The sequence below is a fragment of the Enhydra lutris genome, unplaced genomic scaffold (genome assembly GCF_002288905.1).
Source record: "Enhydra lutris kenyoni isolate GAN:26980312 unplaced genomic scaffold, ASM228890v2 scaffoldscaffold52, whole genome shotgun sequence".
Classification (NCBI taxonomy): Eukaryota; Metazoa; Chordata; class Mammalia; order Carnivora; family Mustelidae; genus Enhydra; species Enhydra lutris.
This window is the reverse complement of record NW_019154136.1, coordinates 2319623-2344017: the sequence shown is the minus strand read 5'-3', so window position 1 is coordinate 2344017 and position 24395 is coordinate 2319623. Positions and strand designations below refer to the sequence as shown.

Below are 24395 nucleotides of genomic sequence, written 5' to 3'. Positions count from 1 at the left end.
TCCTTAGAGGATTTAGCACAAGCGTAAGCCCTCTAAGGAGGCTTTTCCCAGATTCCTTTTACTGAGATGGCCACGGTTCTTCCAAGGGATGGTATTTCTTATGGCAACAATCTCCATGCACCTAACACTGTTTGAGTACTGCTGTGTTCTTAGGCCTTCCATTCAGCGGGCCTTCAGTTAACTCCTTCCCATTCAAAGGGCTAAGCGCTCTGATGTAGGTCTGGTTTGAAACACTGAATTTCAAGCACTGCTCAACAGCACAAAGGATCCTTGAATAATATCACCAGGTGAATTTAGGACTGGCCCAGGCTAGGCAACGTGCTGAGAGTAGACAGATGCAGGAAGCAGTCACCGATAAAGCACAATGTCCCTTTTCTAGAAGTTCTGAATAGAATAGTCAGTAACATATTCTCCCATCAATGCCTAGACTCCAACAAGACAAAGTAAGGTTCCATGGATAAAATGGATTTTCCCCCCACATATTGGCTTCTTATAAGATTCAACCCTGTGCATAGTAAGCAAAATCCGTTCTTACAGGGACCCAGAGACTCATTCTTTAGAGTTAGTGTGGCCCAAATTCCTGGCTCATTTACCTTCACATTTTTTCCAATAAGTATTTTATACTTTCTTATATGGTATTGCTTTCATTTGCAGTCACTGAAGAGTGGAAATGAGCAGCAAATTCTCACTTCTACCAATTTTCCAGATGCCATCAAAATTGTACACTATCATATTACTAGAAGACACATGCACATTGTGGCAGAAATATCATTAATCAGAGTATTATCGGTACTTGGTGTATTTTCTCAAAATAAATTATTATTTGGGAAAAAAACAGATGTGTATTCAGTATCAGCCTGAATGCTTTATGAGATGAGAACTGCTAAATCCTATTGAAATATTTCCCCAGGTAGTCGACCAAAATAACTCGAGAAGTAACAACCTACGTTTTCAGTATATGCTAAGTTCTCCAATTACACAAATGAAGATGACTGCGGGGTTTTTTTTTCATTTGTTTTTTGTCTTTTTGGAGAGGGGGCACACAAGCTGGGAGGGCAGAGGGAGAAGGAGAGAGAGAATCTATCTGGGGCAGGGGTTTTTTTTTTTTTTTTTTTAAAGATTTTATTTATTTATTTGTCAGAGAGAGAGAGAGGGAGAGAGAGTAAGCACAGGCAGACAGAATGGCAGGCAGAGGCAGAGGGAGAAGCAGGCTCCCTGATGAGCAAGGAGCCCGATGTGGGACTCGATCCCAGGACGCTGGGATCATGACCTGAGCCGAAGGCAGCTGCTTAACCAACTGAGCCACCCAGGCGTCCCGGAGAGAGAGAATCTTAAGCAGGCTCCAAGTTAAGGATGGAGCCCCATATGGGGCTCGATCTCATGACACCGAGATCATGACCTGAGCTGAAATCGAATCAGATGCTTAACCACCTGAGCCACCAGGCACTCTGAAGATAACTGTGTTTTACTTAAAAAGGGAATTGGATAGGTGAGTAACTTTCAAACACCAATTAAGCGTTTATGAATGTTACCATAGAGGTCAGTTTTCTCACCTGGCTTTTCCTTCTTCCATTCTTTTTTTTTTCTTTTTTTTTTTTTAAAGATTTTATTTACTTATTTGACGATAGAGCTCACAAGTAGGCAAAGAGGCAGGCAGAGAGAGAAGGGGAAGCAGCCTCCCCGCTGAGCAGAGAGCCCGATGCGGGGCTCGATCCCAGGACCCTGGGATCATGACCCGAACCGAAGGCAGAAGCTTTAACCCACTGAGCCACCCAGGCGCCCCCTTCCATTCTTAATTAAAAAGGGAAATGATGCTAATGAGGGAGACATTAGGGCGGCACACAAATTCACCTCTCTCTGGGCACAGGGTCTGTTTGTATTCCCCTACCCTCTTGGACTTGGGGTGGCCGTGAGACTCACTTTGACCAATGAAATTCATAAAGGGATGTGTGTTAATTCCTTCCAGGAGGAAAGCTTTAAATGGCCTCTGTGAGACCCCGTACCACCTCCTTCCTCTTACCATGGTGACCAGTGGAGCTGCAGGTGTAGGCTTCATCAGCCTGGGTCCTAGGATGACAAGGCATGGAGCAGAGCCCACCAGCCAGCTCATGATAAGCACATGAGATAGGAGAGACAAATCAGCATTTGTTAAGTCACAGATTTTTTTTTAAGATTTTATTTATTTATTTGACAGAGAGAGATCACAAGTAGGTAGATAGGCAGGCAGAGAGAGAGAGGAGAAAGCAGGCTCCCTGCCAAGCAGAGAGCCCAATGCGGGACTCGACCCCAGGACCCTGAGATCATGACCTGAGCTGAAGGCAGAGGCTCAACCCACTTAGCCATCCAGGCGCCCCAAGTCACAGATTTTTTTTAAGGGCAGTGTGTCATCCCAGCATAACCTAAACCATAACAGAGGTAGACATTTTTATTGTTAGAAAAATTAAAGTTTTTTTTCAAACAATATAAAGGTATATCGAGCTTCACTCTCCAACACATTAGCCACTAGTCATACATGGCTATTTAAGTTTTAAACATTAGTAAAAGGAAAGATTCATTTCCCCCATCACACTAGCCACATTTCGAGGGCTCCATAGCTACATGTCACTAGGGGCTCCTGGGATAGCACAGACAGTGGAACATTTCCCTCATACAGAAAGTTTTGTTTTCTACGCAAGGGCTAAACAGCAAAGGATCCAAATCACTGCCCATACCCCTTTCCCAGCCCTTCCCTAAGATGCTACCACTCCTTAAAAACTATTAAATGTCATTCTAGCCTTCTTCTACCTTAAATTACTTCTACTATGGTTTTACACTATAAATATAAAATCATGCACATATGTACATAAACATATTACTTGGTGACCTGCCTTTTTTTTTTAACAAAGATTTTATTTATTTATTTATCAGAGAGAAAGAGAGAGAGGTGGGGGGAAAGATAGGCAGAGGGAGAATCAGGCTCTCCACTGAGCAAGCACTCAATCCCAGGACCCCAGGATCAGGATACAAGCCAAAGACAAACGCCCAACTGACTGAGCCACCCAGGTGTCCCGGTGACCTGCCTTTTTAATTCAACTAATAGGATGTCCTAGAGATCATTTTTTTTTCCTGATGAACACTTAGATGGTTTCTAGAAGTAACTACTTCTTAGCTTCTCAGCATATTGATAAGGATGCTTCTAGTTCTTTATCCAGCTATCTTTGTCTACTTTGATAAAATACACCATATGTATTATATTGTGATTTCTTTTTCCATTTAAATAATATTAAAGTTTGGAGTTTATTTTAGTCATTTATATTCTCCTAAATCTTTTCTAATAATTTCGATATTTTGATTTTACATTTAGCTCTTGAATCCAACTGAAATTTAGTTGTTAGGAAATGAAAAATCTAACTAAAGATATAAAAACTACAATGTTGGGGCTCCTGGGTGGTTCAGTCATTAAGCATCTGACTTTCGCTCAAGTCATGATCCCAAGGTCCTGGGATCGAGCACCGCTTCTGGATCCCTGCTCTGCGGGAGCCCTGCTTCTCCCTCTCCCACTCCCTCTGCTTGTGTCTCTCTCGCTGTGTCTCTTGCTATGTCTCTGTCAAATAAATAAAAATCTCTAAATAAATAAATAAAAACTCTCTTGCTTCCTTTTATTACATTTTCACTTTTATATGAATTTCAGGATTGGATTGTCAACTTCCTTTTATAATTCCTTGTTGGGATTTCCAGTTGGCAAGCACTGACCTTATAGATGAATTTGTCAAAAGCTTACATTTCTACAACATTAAGTTTTGTCATTCAGAAATATGACACAACTACATTTTTCAGGCATTGTTTTATATCCTTCAGTAAATAGTTCATTTTTAATTTCTTCAACTAAGGCTTACAAATTGTATTAGGCTTAGCTTTGGTTTTACTTATTCTTTAACATACTTGCTATGGTTGTTCATACTGTGAATGTAATTTTTTAAAATTCCACTTTCAAATAGGTTATTGCTAGTATAAGAAGGTATTGATGTTCATATTTTTATTTTCTATTTCCTTAATTATAGGAATGTTATTCATAGTTTTAATCATTTTTCAGAGAAATCTTTTAGATCTTCAAAGCAGATAATCAGTATTATCTTCAAGCAAAGACACTTTTCTCTCTTCTTTCCAATATTTACGCCTCTTGTATCTTTTTCCTGTCTTCCTGCTTTGGCAGTACAGTGGTGAAAATGGACATTTTGTATCCTACCTGGATTTAATAAAAATGCCTCTTACATTTCTCTATTAAGCACAGGAGAAATCAGACTTAAATTTAATTACCAAGTATTTTTTTTAGCATGCATTAGATGATTACTGAGTTTGACTCCTTTAATCTGTTGCGGTCATAAATAACCTATAATGACCAAATTCTAAACCATCCTTACATTCCTTGCAAGGATAAATGCTACTTAACCATTATATAATATTGGCTCAATACACTGCCAGATTTAAAATGCTGAATTTACTTAGGATTTTGCATACAAGTTCAAAGGCGAGGTTGGCCAAATGCTGGGGTTGGAGGAGGAGGGTAGTTTTCTGATTTTTCTGTGTGATAGTAGCATCAAAAAGTGAGTTTGGGAGCACCTGGGTGGCTCAGTGAGTTAAGCCTCTGCCTTCGGCTCAGGTCATGATCTCAGGGTCCTGGGATTGAGCCCCACATCGGGCTCTCTGCTCAGCGGGGAGCCTGCTTCTCCCTCTCTGCCTGCCTCTCTGCCTACTTGTCATTTCTGTCTGTCAAATAAATAAATAAAATCTTTAAAAAAAAGTGAGTTTGGGAGCTTATCAGATTGTTAACGCTCTGCAATAGTTTACAAAGCATGAAATCTATGTGAGATTTTGTGAGGTTTTGGAACAATTACTCAAAAAAAATGGCACCTACGGTCTTTATTTTTATTTTATGTCTTTATTTTTCTTGACATCACAACTTGTTAAAGGATAGACTATTTGGGAGAACTTTTAAAAGAATCAGATTTGTGTTATATTGATTAACTACAATTTTTAGAAAAATACCATTAACATCTGCTTTGCCTTTATATTTATTTCTTTTTAAAAGTTTTTTCTGTTGTTCTTTTATTAGATTTTAGATTTCACTGTTAATTTCATTTTCTCTGCTTCTCTAGGAAATGTATTTATAACTCTATTTTTCTTCAAGCACTTTTTTTGGCTGTACTCCATGTGGGGTTTTTTAAATCATTAAATGATACATTGTATTCAAAAACAGAATACAAAATCTTTATTTCTATGATTTCAAAATCAAGTTGATGGTAGTACAGATTGCTGTGGGCTTTGTCCCCTCCTATTTTCTTCTTTGGGCTCATTTTTATATTTTGTACTCATGGTTACAATATCCAGTTTAGGGCACCTGGGTGGCTCAGTTGGTTGAGTGACTGACTGCCTTGGGCTCAGGTCATGATCCCGGACTTCCAGGATCGAGTCCCACACCGGGCTCCCAGCTCCTTGGGGAGTCTGCTTCTCCCTTTGACCTTCTCCTCTCTCATGCTCTCTCTCACTCATTCTCTCTCAAATAAATAAATAAAATCTTTTTTTAAAAAAATCCAGTTTAAAAAAAAATAAAAAGGCTCTGCAGATCTTCCACATCTGACCATTCTGCAGAGGTGAACTATTAGTCTGGTCCAGGCATCCTCTCTATCTTTGACATCCCCCTGACTCCAGAGTCTCTCACCAATGGCACTTGCCCAAGGCCATAATCTCAGAGCGAGGCAAGTTGCATCCACAAATTCTCTCCATAGACCAGCTTCTCCACCAATAATGATTTTTTTCTGTTCTTGAGAACCATCAAAATCAAGAGGGCCCACATTATAGGAATTTCTCTAGTCTTGTCCATAACTAACTGAATCTAAGTACCAAGGAGCAGAAAGGACCACAAGGAATTGTGATTTTGCCCTTTATACATTTGCTCTTTCCATACTTGAGCTGAAGTCCTTGGCTGAAGCTTCCCACAATCATCAAAAAACCTCTTGCTGGACTATGGATCCCTGTTTATGGTTGAAACAAGACCCACAAGCTTTTGAATGTAGAAAGATTCTAGTCTTCTAAAATCTTCACCAAAGCCTTTCTGCTTCATGAAATAATTGGATTTCTGGATTGGACTCCCCACATTTAAATTCCACTTCATCTCCTCCCAAGTGAATGAAATATTTGGAAACACTGTTTTCTTTGAACTAAAGTTTAGTTTCTTTGAACTAAACACTAATTTCTTTGAAAAATTTATATAGGAAGCTGTTAAGTTGAATTCAGAATAGGGTTCATAGCTCTAAATATCCCAGACAGGTTAGGTCCACCGTAACGTGGAGTCACAAGGTCTTCTGAACTTCTCCTGAAGACTGTGTATATCCAGGGTTGTCAAATTCTGGTATGACTCAGGTCCCTTGTAGTGGGGCATATGAGATCACCATATGGACATCATTTGGTGTAGAAACATGAGACAAAGAATAGCTTCCTTTGTTGCTTGACTTGGGAAAAGCGATGCTCTGAAAAGGGGAAGACTGGTCATCAGCCAGGGCAGAACATTAAACTTATTAAAAGCCATGGCATCCTCGTAATAATCCCCACACTCTGATGGCTTTGAGTAAAGCCACAGGTCCTTTCAAAGTATAGAATTCATTTGCAGAGATATTGGGGGAAACATCACATTCTGAATCAAGGACAATCTAGACTAGAAGTTGCTGTAACTTGACTGAAGTATTAAGTTTAGGAGGGCCATGTAGTGCCTTGTAGAGACCAAAAATATAGTCATGATACCGGTGAAATGCTGCTTTTAAGTTTTTAAGTCCAGTTAGTTAACAGTTAACAGTGTTGTATTAGTTTCGGGTATACAAGATAGTGATTCTGCACTTCCATACATCACCTGGTGCTCATCACAACAAACACACTCCTTAAATCCCTTCTTGCAGGAGGGAGCAAGCAGGACAGTGGTGGGCGAGGGGCTGTGGCTGATGTGGAAGTTCTAGGAGGAGAGGTACAGAAGGCTTAGAGACATCTGCACCAGGAGTGGTATAGGCCACAGGGCCTGGCCTCTGGGCAGAGACAGGGGCTCAGGGCCAGCACCATGGGCAGCGCCAGCAACATGGACAGCCCCAGCCTGCCATGTTTTGTTTTTTGTAGGACTGTCATTGACTTTGATTAACCTCATAATTTGCATTCATGTCCTCTTCATTGCAGAAGTAATTTGGGGTATTTGGACTTTTATTTTGTCACTAATTTCTAATTTTATGGCGTGAGGATCAGAAAACATGGCCTGTGATTCCTGCTCTGGAGAATTTGTTGTCTTTCATGTTTGGAAAGAACTTTATCGTCAGTCTGTTGGTTATGAAAATATATCAAGTTAAACTTCATAAATATGCAATGAAAAGCTCTACATACCAATGCTTTTGAGTTGTGGATATTGGTTTCTGGGAAGTTGTGTTAAATTCTACCAATATATTTGACAAGTTGTCTATTCTTCTGTATTTCTATTTGTTTTCCTTTACCTACTTCAAAATTGTGCTGTTCAGAGCCATTATACTGTCTTCAAGACATGGATCTGTTGTCAGCATCATTTCTTTTTTTCTCTTACTACTTTTGACTTTCACTCTTACGAATATTAACATTTCTGCCCTTGTGTTTTTTTTTTCACTCTAGCATTAGATGATGTATCTTTTTTAACCTTTACTTTTTCATTTTTTGATGTTATTTCACCTTAAGGCTATTTCTTGTAAACAGCATATTGCTAGATTTTTTAAAATTGTTCAACCAATCTGTTTTCCTTTTTTCTTTTTTTAAAAAAAGTATATTTAACCTATCTACATTTAATACAACTGTTATTATTCTTGGATTGATTCCTGCCATCTTATTTCATTTGTTCTCTTTACCATGACTTTGCCCTTATTTCTTCTTTTACTTGTCTACTGTTGTGCTGATACACTGTTTTTTGTTCCACTTAATTTTCTTCTAGCAATCTCAAAACGGTCATCATTTTTCTATTTTAATACTTGATACTTTTAGATTTTTAACAAAAGCATACTTGAAATTATAGTATTTTAGTTGCATTCAAAAGCAATCAGTAATGAGGAATTTGAGAGGCAGGGCAGTGGGTTGTGGGGGGTTGGGAGGGAAAAAAATGAAACAAGATGGGCCTGGGGAGGGAGACAAACCATAAGAGACTCTTAATCTCAGGAAACAAACTGAGGGTTGAAGGGTGGGGAGGTGGGGGAGGGATAGGGTGGTTGGGTGATGGACACTGGGGAGGGTATGTGCTATGGTGAGTGCTGTGAATTGTGTAAGACTGATGATTCACAGACCTGTATCCCTGGGGCAAATAATACATTATATGTTAATAAAAATAAAAAATAAAAATAAAAAAAACAAAGGTAATCAGTATCTAAATCCTTCTCCCGAACAAAATGGAAACCTCACTTCCCCTTCTCCCTTTCATTTCCCTTCTGATGGCTAGGATTTCAGATTTCTAGGTTGTATCATTAGTATTGTATTATTACCATTTGAGTTTTGCCTCTATAATCATGCACAATGATCAATAGCATTTTCTTGTACTTTGCTGACCACTGTGATTCTGGTGCTACATCTCTCTCATGGCTTCTATTTTCATTCTGGTGGTACTGTAAGTAATATCTTTTTTTTAAAGCTTTATTTATTTGAGAGAAAGAGAGGGAGGGAAAGAGAGAGAGAAAGAGCAGGAGGGGAGAAGGACAGAGGGAGAGGGAGAATCTCAAGAGGACTCCCCACTGAGTGCAGAGCCCAACATGGGGCTCGATCTCTCCACCCTGAGATCATGACCCTGAGATCACAGCCTGAGCCAAAACCAAAAGTTGGACACTTAAACAACTGCACCACCCAGGCACCTCCATAAGTAACATCTTTAAGTAGCACTTTCAAAGTGCCTCCACGAGTCTCTGTATCTCTAAAAAGTCTTAACTTTTCTCAACACTTGAATGGTAGTTTGCTAGGTTATGGGATTCAAAAGCCAAAATCATTTCCCTCCAAGTTTTCAAAATATATGGCAAGAGGGAAGGGAAGAGGAAAACTACTATGTCTAGAGTGGGCCACTCTGCCCACACTTTCAATATGTTCGGTACTTTGCCACCATAATACTCCAAAAGCAGAGGAAGTCATTTGCCCAACCAATATAAGTGGAAACTCGAGCTCTGAAGGGTGTTCTCCTACCAGAGCTACACAGCAAATGAGCAGCAGGTATCATTTCATTCCAATGTTCTTGGACCTCACAGCCCTTCTCAGAGTCTAGACTGCTGCCTTCCCATGGAAATACAATGCAAGCCACATATATTATTTCACATTTCCTTGTGGTTGTGTGTGAAAAAGTAAGCAGGTGACATTCATCTTAACATTTTACTTAGTTCAATTTATCCAAAACATGGTCCTCTTGGCATGTGATCAGTGTTGAAAAGTGGTTGAGGAGATACTTAACTTTCTTCCTACTAAGTCTTTGAAATCTGGTACATCTTTTACCCTTATGGCACAGCTCTATTTGAGACGGCCACCTTGGGGCACCTGGGTAGCTCAGTCGGTTAAGCGTCTGCCTTTGGATCGAGTTGTGATCCCAGGGTCCTGGGATCCCGAATCCCACATCAGGCTCCCTGCTCAGCAGGAAGCCTTCTTCTCCCTCTCCTCCCCACTTGTGCTCTATCTCTGTATTGCTCTCTCAAATAAATAAATAAAATCTTTGAAAATAATAATAATAATAATGCAGAAATGGCCACTGTTCACATGCTCCATGACCACATGGGGCTAAGTAGCCACTGTACTAGGCAGTCCAGCTCTATGCTGTGCTGCTTTGGAAAGCAAACCCTTTCCAACACTGTTCCAAATCATCCTAGGTGGGTGATTTTTTCTATCCCAGTTTGACATGAGGAAGTCTGACTTTCCCTGGAAATAATTTTATGGGTATTTTTTGCTGATCGCAGATACACAAGTTCGTCCTCAGTGCTCATCCTCATTATATAGCATGGTCTCTCCTCCAGGTCTACGCTGCCAAAAGTCAGAGGCACCTTCTTAAAGCCAACCGTTAATCCATTCAAAAGGCAGATTAAACACTTCTCCCCATTTGATGCTTACTGTGGGTATATTTCTATGCCTAACTTCCTTTTTCAGACAAATACCTGGCCCCAGCTCAGACAGGCTTTTTGTCACTCTTGGGACAGCACTGGGTATGGGGCAAAGATCTGATAGCTTTCCTTTAGTCAGCCCCCAAGAGTGTTGGAAGGAAATCGCACATACACACAGCAATTTCTTTTAAATCTCTGAAGCAGCCACCATTTCACATTCTCTTCTGTCAGAATTTCCACCAAAATTAGGGGGGAGGAAGTAAGATGGCCGAGGAGTAGCAAACTGAAATATCATCAGGTCCCAGGAGTTCAGCTAGATACTTATCAAACCATTCCGAACACCTACAAACTCAACAGGATATAGAAGAGAAGAAAAGCAGCAATTCTAGGAACAGAAAATCAACCACTTTCTGGAAGGTAGAACATGCGGAGAAGTGAATCCAAAGCAGCAGGAAGATAGACCCTGGGGGGAGGGGATGGCTCCCAGCAAGCAGTGAAGCAGCGGAGCACAAAATCAGAACTTTTAGGAGGCTGCTCCACTGAGAGATGTTGCTCCAGAGGCAAAGTGGGGATGGAACCCTCATGGGGACAGTGTGGCCTCAGGACCCGTGGGGTCACAGAAAGACCCTGAGTGTGGCAAAGCTGCCAGGTATCAGACCAGGGAGCCAGCTACAGAGACAGAGCTGAGCAGTGAGCTCTCAGCTCAGGATTACCTTAAACCATGATCCAAGGTACAGTCAGGCCACTGCTTTTTGAGCAGGGACTCCACAAGTGGCAGATCTGGGGAGACTCACCTTCCTCCTCCGGGAGGAGCAGCGTGGCAAGAATCTGCTGGGCTTGGATACTCCAAGCAGGGCCATGTACCAGAGATAGAAACACTTGGTCACAGGCCGGGTGAGCACAGAGCATGGCCGGAGACCAGGGAGACAGGAGGGATTGGCTGCTTTTCTCTGATGGTGTACTGAGGAGTGGGGCCCCGAGCTCTCAGTTCCTCCAGGCTGGAGATTGGGAGGCTGCCATTTTCAGTCCCATCTTCCAAAGCTCTATGGAAAGCATTCAGGGAACCAAATCTCTGAGTGCGAACCCGAGGAGATTGCTTAGCCTGGCCCATGGCAAGGGCAGTGCAATTCCACCTCAGGCAAAGACATTTGAGAATCACAGCAACAGGCAACCCCCAGAAGATCAGCAAGAACATCCAGCCAAGGACAAGTTGACTGATCAACGAGAACTGCAGAACTCCAGAGGTAGGGGTAAGTAACTCATAGAATTCATGGCTTTTTCCCCATGATTCTTTAGTCTTGCAAAGTTAAATTTTTTTTAAAGATTTTATTTATTTATTTGACAGAGAGAGATCACAAGTAGACAGAGAGGCAGGCAGAGAGAGAGATCGAGAGAGAGAGGGAAGCAGGCTCCCTGCCGAGCAGAGAGCCCGATGCGGGACTCGATCCCAGGACCCTGAGATCATGACCCGAGCCAAAGGCAGTGGCTTAACCCACTGAGCCACCCAGGCGCCCGCAAAGTTAAATTTTTAAAAAATTTTTTTTCTTATACTATTTTTAAACTTTCCCCTCTTTTAACATTTTAAACTATTTTATCTTAACAATACCTATTTTAAAGGAATCTTATTAAAATTTCACTTTTATAGTCATGTTTTGTCGCTTCGTTGTATTTAACCTTATTTTTTGTATTTAACTTTAATTTTTGTATATGTAAAGGTTTTTTCTTTCTTTAAATTTTTGGGATACAATTTCTGCTAATAGATCAAAATATACCCTAAATCTAACATATGGTTTTGTTCTACTCTCCGGCCTGATCACATTCTCTCCTCTTGTTCTTTCTTTTTCTAATCAACTTATCTTACCAATTCCTTTTTTAGAATCTTTTTTTAAATTTTCATCTTTACATTCATATTCCATCCCTTAATCATGTTACCCATATATATTTTTTCATTCTTAAAATTTTGATAGGTAGTTTCTTCTGAGAGACCAGAATATACCCCAAATCAAGTGGGTGGCTCTGTTCTATTCACCAGTCTAATATATATATATATATATATATATTTTTTTTTTCTATTTTTATTTTTTCCCCCTTTCTTCTCCCCCCAGTTTCAGGTCTCTTCTGATTTGCTTAGCATATATTTTTCTGGGGTCTTTGCCACCTTTTTAGTATTTTATTCTCTTGTTCATATATTCTTATCTGGATAAAATGACAAGGTGGAAAAACTCACCACAAAAAAAAGAACATAAGGTGGTACTGATGGCTAGGGACCTCGTCAATATGGACGTCGGTAATATGTCAGAACTAGAGTTCAGAATGATGATTATCAAGGTGCAAACTGGGCTCAAAAAAGGCATGGAGGATATCAGAGAATCCCTTTCTGGAGAAATAAAAATCACTTTCTGAAGAAATAAAAGAAATAAAATCTAACAAAGTTGAAATTTAAAAAAGCTATTAATGAGGTGCAATAAAAAATGAAGGCTCTTACTGCTTGGATAAATGAGGCAGAAGAGAAAATTAGTGATATAGAAGAACAAATAATGGAGAATAAAGAAGCTGAGCAAAAGAGAGACAAACAGCTACTGGACCAGGAGGGGAGAATTCAAGAGATAAGTGATACCATAAGACAAAACAATATTAGAATATTTGGGATCCCAGAAGAAGAAGAAAGGGGGGGGGCAGAAGGTATATTGGAGCAAATTATAGTAGAGAATTTCCCTAATATGGCAAAAGGAACAAGCATCAAAAATCAGGAGGCACAGAGAAGCCCCTCCAAGTCAACAAAATAGGTCCACACCCCATCATCTAATAGTAAAACTTACAAGTTCTAGTGACAAAGAGAGAATCCTGAAAGCAGCTTGGGAAAAGAAGTCTCTAACATACAATGGTAGAAATATTAGATTGGCAGCACACTTATCCACAGAGACCTGGCAGGCCAGAAAGAGCTGGCATGATATATTCAGAGCACTAATCAAGAAAAAAATGCAGCCAAGAATACTATATCCATCTAGGCTGTCATTGAAAATGCAAGGAAAAATGAAAAGCTTCCAGAACAAACAAAAACTAAAAGAATTTGCAAACACCAAACCAGTCCTACAGGAAATATTGAAAGGGGTCCTCTAAACAAAGAGAGAGCCTAAAAGTAATAGAACAGAAAGGAACATAGACAATATACAGTAACAGTCACTTTATAGGCAATACAATGGCACTAAATTCATACCTTTCAATAGTTACCCTAAGTATAAATGGGCTAAATGCCCCAATCAAAAGACACAGGGTATCAGAATGGATTTAAAAAAAAAAAAAAACAAGACCCATCAATATGCTGTCTACAAGAGACTCATTTTAGACACAAAGACACCTCTAGATTTAAAGTGAGGGGGTGGAAAACAACTTACCATGCTAATGGACATCAAAAGAAAGCTGGGGTGGTAATCCTTATATCAGATAAATTAGATTTTAAGCCAAAGACTATAATAAGAGATGAGGAAGGACACTATATCATTCTTAAAGGGTCTGTCCAACAAGAAGATCTAACAATTTTAAATATCTATGCCCTTAACATGGGAGCAGCCAATTATACAAACCAATTAATAACAAAATCAAGGAAACACATCAACAATAATACAATAAAAGTGGGTCACTTTAATAACCCCCTCACTGAAATGGACAGATCATCTAAGCAAAAGATCAACAAGGAAATAAAGGCTTTAAATGACACACTGGACCAGATGGACATCACAGATATATTCAGAACATTCCATCCCAAAGCAACAGAATACACATTCTTCCCTAGTGCACATGGAACATTCTCCAGAATAGATCACATCCTGGTTCACAAATCGGGACTCAACCAGTATCAAAAGATTGGGATCATTCCAGGCATATTTGCAGACCACAATGCTCTGAAGCTAGAACTCAATCAGAAGAGGAAAGTTGGAAAGAACTCAAATACATGGAGGCTAAAGAACATCCTACTAAAGAATTAATGGGTCAACCAGGAAATTAAAGAAGAATTGAAAAAATTTCATGGGAACAAATGAAAATGAAAACACAACTGTTCAAAATCTGTGGGACACAGTAAAGGTGGTCCTGAGAGGAAAATATATAGCGATACAAGCCTTTCTCAAGAAACAAGAAAAATCTCAAGTATGCAACCTAACCCTACACCTAAAGGAGCTGTGGAAAGAACAGCAAAGAAAGCCTAAACCCAGAAAGAGAGGAGAAATAATCAAGATCAGAGCAGAAATCAATGAAATAGAAACCAAAAGAATGGTAGAACAAATCAACAAAACTAGGAGCTGGTTTTTTTTGAAAGAATTAATAAGATTGATAAACCCCTAGCCAGACTTATCAAAAAGAAAAGAGGACCCAAATAAATAAAATCATGAATGAAAGAGGATAGATCTCACCCAACACCAAAGAAATACAATTAGAAGAACATACTATGAGCAACTATACACTGGCAAATTTAACAATCTGGAACAAATGGATGCATTCCTAGAGATATAAAAGCTACCAAAACTGAACCAGGAAGAAATATAAAACCTGAACACACCCATAACCAGTAAGGAGATTGAAGCAGTCATCAAAAATCTCCCAACAAACAAGAGTCCAGGGCCAGATGGCTTCCCAGGGGAATTCTACCAAACATTTGAAGAAGAATCAATACCTATTCTCCTGAAAGTGTTCCAAAAAATAGAAATGGAAGGAAAACTTCCAAACCCATTTTATGAGGCCAGCATTACCTTGATCCCAAAACCAAAAACCCCATCAAAAAGGAGAATTACAGGGACGCCTGGGTGGCTCAGTTGGTTAAGCAGCTGCCTTCGGCTCGGGTCATGATCCCAGCGTCCTGGGATCGAGTCCCACATCGGGCTCCTTGCTCATCAGGGAGCCTGCTTCTCCCTCTGCCTCTGCCTGCCATTCTGTCTGCCTGTGCTTGCTCTCTCTCCCTCTCTCTCTCTCTGACAAATAAATAAATAAAATCTTTTAAAAAAAAAGGAGAATTACAGACCAATATCCTTGATGAACACAGATGCAGAAATTCTCACCAAAATACTAGCCAATAAGATCCAACAGTACATTAAAAGGATTATTCACCACGACCAAGTGGGATTTATTCCTGTGCTGCAAGGTTGGTTCAACATCTGCAAATCAATCAATGTGATACAATACATTAATGAAAGAAAGAGAACCATATGGTACTCTCAATAGATGCTGAAAAAGCTTTTGACAAAGTACAGCATCTTTTCTTGATCAAAACTCTTCAGGGATGCCTGGGTGGCTCAGTCAGTTGAGCTGCTGCCTTCGGCTCAGGTCATGATCCCAGGGTCCTGGGATTGAGCCCCGCATTGTGCTCCTTGCTCTGCAGGGAGCCTGCTTCTCTCTCCACCTCTGCCTGCCACTCTGTCTGCTTGTGTACGTGCTCTCTCTCTCTCTCGCTCTCTCTCTGACAAATAAATAAATAAAATCTTTAAACAAAACTCTTTAAAATGTAGGGACAGAGGATACATACCTCAATATCATCAAAGCCATCTATGAAAAACCCACAGCAAATATCATTCTCAATGGGGAAAAACTGAGAGCTTTTCCCCTAAGGTCATGTCCACTATCACCACTGCTATTCAACATAGTGCTCTCAGTCCTAGCCTCGGGAGTCAGACAACAAAAAAAGAAATAAAAGGCATCTGAATCAGCAAAGAAGAAGTCAAATTCTCACTCTGCGGATGACATGATATTTTATGTGAAAAACCTAAAAGACTCCACACCAAAACGGCTAGAAGTCATACAGGAATTCAGTAAAGTGTCAGGATATAAAATCAATGCACAGAAATCACTTGCATTTCTATACACCAACAGCAAAACAGAAGAAAGAGAAATTAAAGAGTTGATCCCAATTACAATTGCACCCAAAACCATAAGATACCTAACCAAAGAGGCAAAGAATCTGTACTCAGAAAACTATAAAGTACTCATGAAAGAAATTGAGGAAGACACAAAGAAATGGAAAAACGTTCCATGCTCATGTATTGGAAGAATTAATACTGTGAAAATGTCTATGCTACCTAAGCAATCTACACATTTAATGCAATCCCTATTGAAATACCATCAATTTTTTTCAAAGAAATGGAACAAATAATCCTAAAATTTATATGGAACCAGAAAAGACCCCAAATAGCCAGAGGAATGTTCATAAAGAAAGCCAAAGTTGGTGGCTACACAATTCCAGACTTCAAGCTCTATTACAAAGCTGTCATCATCAGGACAGTATGGGACTGGCACAAAAACAGATACATAGATCCATGGAACAGAATAGAGAGCCCAGAAATGGACCCTCAACTCCATGGTCAACTAATCTTCAACAAAGCAAGAAAGAATGTCCAATGGAAAAAAGACAGCCTCTTCAACAAATGGTGTTGGGAAAATTGGACAGCCACATGCAGAAGAATGAAACTGGACCATTTCCTTATACCACACACAAAAACAGACGCAAAACGGATGAAAGACCTCAATGTGAGAAAGGAATCCATCCAAATCCTTGAGAAGAACACAGGCAGCAACATTTTTTACCTCAGCTGCAGCAACTTCTTCCTAGAAACATCGCCAAAGGCAGGTGAAGCAAGTGCAAAAATGAACTACTGGGACTTCATCAAGATCAAAAGATTTTGCACAGCAAAGGAAACAGTCAACAAAACCAAAAGACAACTGACAGAATGGGAGAAGATTTTTGCAAATGACATATCAAATAAAGAGCTAGTATCCAAATTCTATAAAGAACTTGTTGAACTTAACACCCAAAGAACAAATAATCCAGTCAAGAAATGGGCAGAAGATATGAGCAGACATTTCTGCAAAGAAGACATCCAGATGGCCAACAGACACATGAAAAAGTGCTCAACATCACTTGGCATCAAGGAAACGCGAATCAAAACCACAGTGAGATACCACCTCACACCAGTCAGAATGGCTAAAATTAACAAGTCAGGAAATGACAGATGTTGGTGAGAATCAGAGAAAGGGGAACCCTCCTACACTGTTGGTGGGAATGCAAGCTGGTGCAGCCACTCTGGAAAACAGCATGGAGTTTCCTCAAAAAGTTGAAAATAGAGCTACCCTACGACCCAGCAATCACACTACTGGGTATTTACCCTGAAGATACAAATGTAGGGATCTGAAGGGGCACATGCACCCAAATGTTTATAGCAGCAATGTCCCCAGTACCCAAACTATGGAAAGAACCTAGATGTCCATCAGCAGATGAATGGATAAAGAAGATGTGGTGTATATATATACAATGGAACTAGAGGGTATTATGCTGAGAGAAATAAGTCAATCAGAGAAAAGACAATTATCATATGAACTCCCTGATATGAGGAATTTGAGAGGCAGGGCAGGGGGGTTTGTAGGGTTAGGAAGGAAAATATGAAACAAGATGGGATTGGGAGGGAGACAAACCATAAGAGACTCATAAACTCACAAAATAAACTGAGGGTTGCTGGTAGGTGGGGGGTAGGGATAGGGTGGGTGGGTGATGGACATTGGGGAGGGTATGTGCTATGGTGAGTGCTGTGAAATGTGTAAGCCTGATGATTCACAGATCTGTACCCCTGAAGCAAATAATACATTATATGTTAATAAAAATAATAAAGTAAAAAAATTAATCTCCCAGGCCCCTTACACTGTCTCCCCAGAGCCTCCTAACTCCTGCAGTATCAACAGCTTAGAAACTGGCGTATTAAATAATAAAGGATACCCTCCCTCGGCAATGCCTAGAACCAGCTGACAGGTTCGGACAGTAGAGACTGGATATCAGCATTTGGGGCTCCCAGTGGCAGCCTGACTCCCAGGACAGTCCACAGAGAAGAGCTGTTAAACGCCCAGCCAGAGATCCTTGGGATCTACATATCACAGCTCTGTCTTACTTAAGAGTTGTCTGATCTTGAGCAAGTCACCTGATCTGTCTACCCCTTCTTTCCTTCATCTCCATGTGATGACCGTGATGCCTACTCCATGGGGCTATTGGTAAGATAATGGATATGATGTGTCTACAGGTTCATTATATCTCCCCCAATAAAAGTTGGCTGAAAAGATGTTTTTAAGAGTTTACATTTAATTTTTTCAGCTTTACCGAGGTATAACTAACAAAGGAAATTGGATATATTTAAAGGGCAAAATATGATGATTTTTTTCCTTTTGGCAAGATTAATGGATATGATGTGTCTAAAGGTTCATTATATCTCCCCCAATCAAGTTAGTTAATGCACTCATCACTTCGCATAGTTACCATTTGTGTGTGTGTGTGTGTGTGTGTGCGTGTGCATGCACGTGTGTGTGCGCGCTGAGCATACCTGCACAAAGTCTTAGCAACTTTCAAATACACAACATCGTATTATTAACTAGAGTCACCGTGGTGTATATTAGATCTCCAGACTCCCATCTTACAACTGTGGGCTTACAAGCCTCTGGCCAGCATCTCCCCATCTCCCCCACCCCCAGGTCCTTGTGGCCACCATACTACTCTCTATTTCTATGAATTTGACTTTTTTTTTTGTAGATTCAACATATAAAAGATTACACAGTATTTGTCTTTCTCTGTCTGGCTAATTTCACTTAGCATTATATAATTTTTCTAATATGTTGATACTAAAACAATTACCTTCATGCTTAGGTTCGAATGTTGGCTTTGCCTCTTTGAGAACGTGGACCTATTTCTTCCTTTTCTAAGACTCAGTTGCCTTGACTTGAACCTCATAGAGTCAAGACATTGGTCTCGAGAGGTCACCATTAGAACCGGTTCTCTGCACAATGTGAGCTATACATTAAGTTCTTCATACACAGGAGCTCTTTTTATTATGGACTCATGTGACATTCGAGTGACAATATTTCTATCCTGATGTTTTAAGGAATGGAGATTAATTCTAAATGACATTCCTGGAGGACTGTTCAACCAGGCACAGCATACCTCAAACTCTTGAAGATACAGTAGGAATGACCAACTGGTGACCTTCGGACATAAGGCACTTCACTGATTTTGAAAGGAGCTGATGAGGACAGTGGCGGAGGACATGGAATCTTCAGACAGTCCGATTGAAAAGGTGTGTGTGGTCCAGCCCTTGCCTATGGTCCAGCAGCCTCCTGGGGTGGATGCTCCCCCCAGCACGCCCTGTCCATGGTCTGCAGCCTCACATTCTGTCATTTGTCTCTGCCATTTCTGGTCTCAGAGGGGCATCTGCTCACACCACTCAAGGTACATTCCATCCTGACCCCTTTGTCCCCTTGCCAGCTTAACCCCCTTGCTCTCTGCCTGACCCTGCTTGCCATGAGCACAGTACGAGCCCTGGGTGGATTTTCTTCCAGCCCCCTTAGGGATGGAGTGGTATTTATTTCCGCAAATCGAATTTATTACCTGGGTGTCAGGGAAGCAAGGAGACGGCTGCAGGACAAGAGAGATCTTATCTCTTTGGCTTAAATTAAATTTGTGCCGCAAATGAGCAAAGGCTGGCATGTGGTGACTGATTTCAATCTATGCACAGTGTTCCCTGTGTTCTGTTGCCCCCAGAATCTCCAAAAACGTCAGTGCCATTAGCCATGAAAATGCGTCTAGCAGAAGAGCAGCTTGTCAGAGGACAGCGACAGCAGGAGGTACATAAAATGCCCGATAAGAAGCAGGCTCCTCAAAACAGAGGGCTTCCCCTGGGGAAACGAGGGCTGGCAAGCTCAGGAGCACACTCCATATGCCTTGTCTGCCATCATCAGCCCTGGCCACCTGTGACAAAACGTCCCCACCTTCTCGTGCGCCTCAGGGCTAGGTTCTCCCCAGCTGTTTCCTTCTTCTTTCATATCTCCCCACTTGCAATCTCATTTTCGCTCTCCCTTCTCCTGCTCTTTGTTCATTTAATTATTCATTTGACAAACATCCCCTTAGCACTGCAAGAGACCGTGTTCTCCCCATTTCTTTCAAAATAGTCTTCCTGGTCTACCTGCATCCAAATCCGGTAAAATGCATATTCCGGGGCCTCTGCCCCGCTCCACTGGATGAAACCCTCTCATGTGCAAAGCTCAGAGACTTGAATCTGTGACACAGCCTCCAGGTCACAATGGGATACATGGGTGAGGGAGTAAAACATTCACATGGAATTCCCTTGTTCTTTCTCCCATAGCAGAATCCCTCCAGCATCACTCAAGTCTGCGCAATGCCCAGTTCTGCATTGCATCGACTAGACGCATGATCTTCAAGGTGTCACTCCCAAAATGCCCTCCACACGGTGCCCTCCATTCCAACCTACCAGAAGAGGAGTACGGAGGACCACAATGGAGGTTTTTATGAGTTGGGGCTGGAGGTGGCATTTTCCACCTCTGCCTACATTCCGCCAGTCACACTCAGTCACATAGCCACAACTAACTTCAGGGAGTGGGGACAAGTGGTCTAACATGTGCACAGAGAGCAGAAGATTTTGAAGAAAATGTAATCAGGCTCTACTTCATGCAGCTCATGAAAACAAATGTTTTTCAGTATGGAGTTTCCTCAAAACATTAAAAATAGAAATAACACATGACCCAATAATTCCACTATGGGGTATCTACCCAAAGAAAACAAAAACACTAATTTGAAAAGATGCATGCACCTCTATGTTTATTGCAGCATTATTTATGATAGCCAAATTATGGAAGGCACCTATTGTCCATTGATAGACAAATGGGTAAGGAAGATATGGTGTACACACACACACACACACACACACACGTATATATATGGTATGTATATGACATAGCATGTGTGTATATATATACACACATATATAAACATATAAATATATACAATGTAATATTATGTACCTCTAAAAAAGGATAGACCTTGCCATTTGCAACAACATGGATGGACCCAGAAGGTATTATGCTAAGTGCAGTAAGTCAGACTGAGAAAGACAAGTACCACATAATTTCACTCATAGATGGATTAAAAAAAATGAATAAATAAACCAAAAGCAGAATCGGACCTATATATCCAGAGAACAAGCTGATGGTTGCCAGAGGGGAAGAGGGAGTATACTGAGTGAAATGAGTGAAGGGCAGTGGAAGGTACACTTTCTAGTCATGGAATGAGTAAGTCTCAGGGATGAAAGTTACCGACGTAGGGAATGTAGTCAGTGGTATTGTAATAGCAACACATGGTGACAGATGGGAGCTACACCTGGGGTGAACACAGCATAATGTGTAGAGAAGTTGAATCACTACATCGTATGCCTGAAACTAATGTAACATTGCGTGTCAGCTATACTCAAAGAGAAGAATTTGTTTAATGTTTTTTTTAACACCCATTGAGAGTGGTCTTAAACCTACAAACCACAGCAACTTCTTTCAAGATATGTCTCCAAAGGCAAAGGAAACAAAAGCGAAAATGAACTTTTGGGACTTCATCAAGTTCAAAAGCTTCTGCACAGCAAAGGAAACAGTCAACAAAACAAAGAGGCAACCCACGGAATGGGAGAAGATATTTGCAAATGACAGTAGAGACAAAAGATTAATATCCAGGATCTATAAAGAACTCCTCAAACTCAACACACACAAAACAGGTAATCATGTCAAAAAATGGGCAGAAGACATGAACAGACACTTCTCCAAAGAAGACCTACAAATGGCTAACAGACACATGAAAAAATGTTCATCATCACTAGCCATCAGGGAGATTCAAATTAAAACCACATTGAGATACCACCTCACACCAGTTAGAAAGGCCAAAATTAGCAACTCAAGAAACAACCTGTGTTAGAGGGGATGTCGAGAAAGGGGAACCCTCTTACACTGTCAGTGGGAATGCAAGTTGGTGCAGCCACTTTGGAGAACACTGTGGAGATTCCTTAAGAAATTAAAAATAGAACTTCCCTATGACCCTGCAATTGCACTACTGGGTATTTACCCCAAAGATACAGATGTAGTGAAAAGAAGGGCCATCTGCACCCCAATGTTCAGAGCAGCAATGGCCACGGTCGCCAAACTGTGGAAAGAACCAAGATGCCCTTCAACGGACGAATGGATAAGGAAGATGTGGTCCATATACACTATGGAGTATGATGCCTCCATCAGAAAGGACGAATACCCGACTTTTGTATCAACATGGACGGGACTGAAAGAGATTATGCTGAGTGAAATAAGTCAAGCAGAGAGAGTCAATTATCATATGGTTTCACTTATTTATGGAGCATAACAAATAACATGGAGGACATGGGGAGATGGAGAGGAGAAGGGAGTTGAGGGAAATTGGAAGGGGAGATGAACCATGAGAGACTATGGACTCTGAAAAACAATCTGAGGGTTTTGGAGGGGCAGGGGGTGGGAGGTTGGGGGAGCCTGGTGGTGGGTATTAAGGAGGGCACATATTACATGGAGCACTGGGTGTGGTGCATAAACAATGAATTCTGTTACACTGAAAATAAATTAAAAAAAAAAAACAAAAACTAAACACACACACACACACACACACACACATTAAAAAAAAACCTACAAACCAGAAGGAGCTATCCGAAGACATGAGAACTTCAGGAAGATGGGCTGCACCTGCTGAAATGAATCATCTAGTCCATCCATTCTCTGTCTACTCCAGCCCTCTGCAGGCTTCTGGGAGCATGTTGGGCCCTAAAGGTGAGCCACAGCCTTCTTGGGAAGCTCAGGACCAAAAATCTCAGGTGTCCTCTAGCTGCCTTGAAAATGTTACCAGCGGGAAATCTGACCAGAGTTGATCCATACACTAAGAATATTCTTGTCAGACAGGGCTATTCCAGGGAGTCCTGGTCACCAAAAATATACGATCAAGAGTCTTTTATGCTGATAGAGATCCCGAAGCAAATCCAAAGCCCAGACCCCTGGAGAGCAATGATAAAATGAGCAGACATAGTGACACAGAAAAGTCAGAACTTGTTATCTGAGCCCCTTTACTCTGAGGAACATGAGAGAAGTGAAATATTGGGACTTAATGACTTAAAACAAAAGAGAGAGACCTACTCCGGGGGACTCTTCCCCATGAGATGGACAGTCGGTAACAGTGAGAAAGGCACCAGGGAGCTGCTGTTTCACGACACTGTAAACTGAAATGTTCTGGAAGGAATCTGTTGATAGGATTACTGGACTCGAAAAGATGCTACAGCTCCATTTGGGCGGGACACTGAGGGAAATGGTCTTTATTTAAACCCCAGCAGAGCCAAGAGTTCACTCAGTGCTGGTGATGACAAGCTCTGAGCAAGAACATCAGGCAATAATAATCGGGAATGAGGGGCGCCTGGGTGGCTCAGTGGGTTGGGGCCTCTGCCTTAGGCTCAGGTCATGGTCCTGGGGTCCTGGGATCGAGTCCCGCATCAGGCTCTCTGCTCAGTGGGGAGCCTGCTTCCTCCTCTCTCTCTGCCTGCCTCTCTGCCTACTTGCGATCTCTGTCTGTCAAATAAATAAATAAAATCTTTAAAAAAAATAATCTGTAATGAATGAGTGAGTGAGAAGAGTGGGATGGGGAAGGAGGAAAAGCCAACATCAAGGCACCTTACTGAAGTCTCCGCTGTGTGAAATGGGGGCTCCATTCTGCAAGAGAAGCTGGAAAAAATGACCACCCTACTGGTGGGACATTGGCGCACTTACGCACTAGCTTCCTTCCCTTGTGGTGAGGGTACTTGCCTCCTATTTCTGGGCTGTGCTTGTACAAAGGCCTACTCAGCTTCCTGCAAATCTAGACTGTCCATCTGGGCTGCCTCTGAAATCAGAGGCAGGCCACGTGGATATGACGCTTGTATCAAGCGCCATCTTCCTAAAGAGGTCGGTCACAACCTTCCCTTTCCCTGAACTTCATTGCTGGTTTCTTCTTGAAAGAGTGGCCATCTCTATTGACTTCCTCACCTACCATTTTCTTTCAGCCACCACGGTCAAATTTCAAACTCAAAGCTGAGCTACTGCTTGGTTATGAATCAGTGATGGCCCAATCAGAGAGTCACTTCCTAGTACTTGTTCGGGGGTGTTGGTATAAAGGCGGCATTGACAGCTATGGGACTGGATAAGGGCACCCAGGACTGTCCCGCACCCAGGGAGTGGGAGTGCGGGACACGAGAAAGCTGTGTGCCTTCGGAGAACAGAGACAGTGACACCCTACGTGGTGATTGAAGGGGTTCTCTGAACGCCCCTCTGAGCTCCAAAAGCAATTTCTTGGCCCCTTGAGGACTTTTCTGTTTCCCAGAATCTCTAAATACATTGCTAGGAAACATTTTGGGCTTTCACCAGCAAATATCAGAGCAGGAAGAGTGAGCTCAGCCAGCAGACCCCAAG

At 41.3% G+C, this 24395-nt stretch overlaps 1 pseudogene; it reads right to left on the bottom strand.

Moving 5' to 3' along the window:
- Positions 1–5335: 5335 nt before the first annotated feature.
- Positions 5336–6779, bottom strand: LOC111157103 (annotated as a pseudogene).
- Positions 6780–24395: the final 17616 nt, after the last annotated feature.